The following is a 2,532-nucleotide window of genomic DNA, read 5'->3' as shown; positions in this document are numbered from 1 at the left end:
GAATATATATATATATATATATATATATATATATATATATATATATATATATATATATATATATATATATATATATATATATATATATATATATATATAGTTTACCTAGAACCAGACTGTTCTAACTCCATTTTGTTACAAATATTCACACGATATTAACGTTTCTAAAATATTTCGATATTAGGCACTTTTTAAAATGGAATAGATGTTTAATAATGGTGCGAGACAGTGGCGTAGCGAGGTCGGGTGTCACCCGGCGCGGCACTTAATGATGTCACCCCCAGAGGCGTAGCGACGATTCCCTTGCGGCCGGGGACAAATTTTCGATTTGCACCTCCCTCAAACTTTCAATTTGCACCCCCCTCCCCTCAAACTTGCGATTTGCACCCACCCCCTTCAACCTTGTCGGCATTTGTCAAATTTGCTCTTAAATGACTATTTAACACTCGAATTAATCACTTAATTAAGTGGAATTATCATTTTTCTCTATATATTTTGCCCTTTTTTGCCTTTGTGTCACCCCCCCCCCCCCAAATGGTGTCACCACCCGGTTGGGTCCACACCCCCCCCCCCCCCCCCCCCCTAGCTACACCACTGGTGAGAGATATGGCCACTGATTTTCGTTATCATTGTGCTGTGGTGAATTATAAACACAACGGTGTATAAATCTCTACAAAAAAAAAAATATGGTGTAATGGACTTGTCGTGTCCGGGACTTTATCCCGTGTTTAGGGTATGAATGTAACTCATTGTTTAGCGCGACACCCCTTCCCGCACCACACCTCCCCACCCCCGCCCAAACATTTTTGCGAGCTCCGCTAGCTTCCAGCAATATCGCAGTCTTTTAACAAATATTTGAATCAACTTCATCTAAAACTGATGTCACAGGGTTAAGGTGGGGAGGGGGATGTGGGGGTCGGGACTGTAGCCTTTTGTGACGATGTGAAGGATGGCGAAGATCAAGACGCGTAACGTGACGAAGCACACGTTAAGCATTCCTTGAAAAAATAAAAGGCTGATACATACACATTTATAAGACAGCGTGGTCTAACGGTAGAGCGCTTGACTGCTAGCCCGAAGGTCTCGAGTTCGGATATTGGTTCGGAACTGTAGCTGTAGGATGTCCCTCAGTTCACCCAGCTCTGATGGGTATACGACTTTCTTTAGGGAAAGTAAAGGTGGCTGGGCATAGTGCTGACCACACCATCCCTTCATATGCCGAGGTCAAGAACCATATGACTTCTACTTCATCCGCCCAATGTGTTTCTCTAGGTCTAAAGAGGAATCTTTAAGGGGGCAGTATCACCCAGGCTAAGGGAGAAAAACGAAAATATTCACCAACAAAAAACTATTCGACATACACATGTCAAATTTGTACAGTAGTAGTAACGCCCAAACTATGTTCTTTTAGAACTCCTGCTCTATATAATTTTTACAATAGCAAATAATAAGTTAAAGTTACATTTATAAGTAAGCGGTCAACCTAAGGTGGGTGATTTGAAACGTATGTAGAGTTGAACAACGAATTATCTCCCATTTGGAAATCCAAATACCAAAATTTTATTCCAGGGAAATAGCTTTCTTAAGAATAACTAAATTAATTAAATGTAACTAAGACATGCTTAAAAAACACAATATCCCTCTTTAAATATCATTACATAATCATTATACCTAAAAAAAATTATATTAATTATGTAGCCTGTTAAAACAATATATTTTACTAATTGACTACCTCTGTAGGTTGTTTGAAAGTATAAACGTAGTAGCTTTATTATAACACATTTCTAGTCAATATCGATGACATGCATTAAATTACTACTCATGACAAAGGAAAATGAAATAATTTTGGATCCCTAAAATAATGGGACGCCTTTAAAAAAATCAAGTACTGGTAACTGTTTAAGAAATTGTAATAAATATTGTTTAAATATTAAAAAAAAAATATTTGAAAAAAAAATGTATGGTTAGTTATAAATTCCAGCCTATATACTATTATATATTAATACTTTAAGAGTGGTAATATAGATTATTAAAAAAACTCAAGATTTTTTCAGCTAGAGGACGTCTACCTTTCTTTGTAGTGTGCTCCGTCCTGAATCAAAATCATCTAACTTACGATTATCTCGACTACTCGATATACTCAAACTCTACTACGTTCACAACACATGTCAAGCTTCGATACCTAAACATAAGTAGTCCCGATGCTCCAGAACTACGACATCACCTCGCTTAACATCTACAAACGATACTCCCCATTACTAAGATCTACAAACGATACTCCCAATCAACAATGATTTAACTGGACCTTCTAATACACGATAACGGTCAACGCACTTCGATACATTAATATCGCAAAGGTCGATACTCCCGGACTCCCGGACTCCAGAACAACGATACTTCATCACCTACATTCTCATTCCTCTACTACCAATCAGATTCCACTAGACCTACAACTACACGACAACAGCCAAATAAAAAATACAATACTTTGAACACCACTTCATTACAAAACTCTATACACCAGAACAGATT

This window comes from Physella acuta, unplaced genomic scaffold, assembly GCF_028476545.2.
Source record: "Physella acuta isolate Inbredline_101_S28 unplaced genomic scaffold, ASM2847654v3 ptg000252l, whole genome shotgun sequence".
NCBI classification, from domain to species: Eukaryota; Metazoa; Mollusca; class Gastropoda; family Physidae; genus Physella; species Physella acuta.
This window is presented reverse-complemented; position numbering follows the sequence as displayed.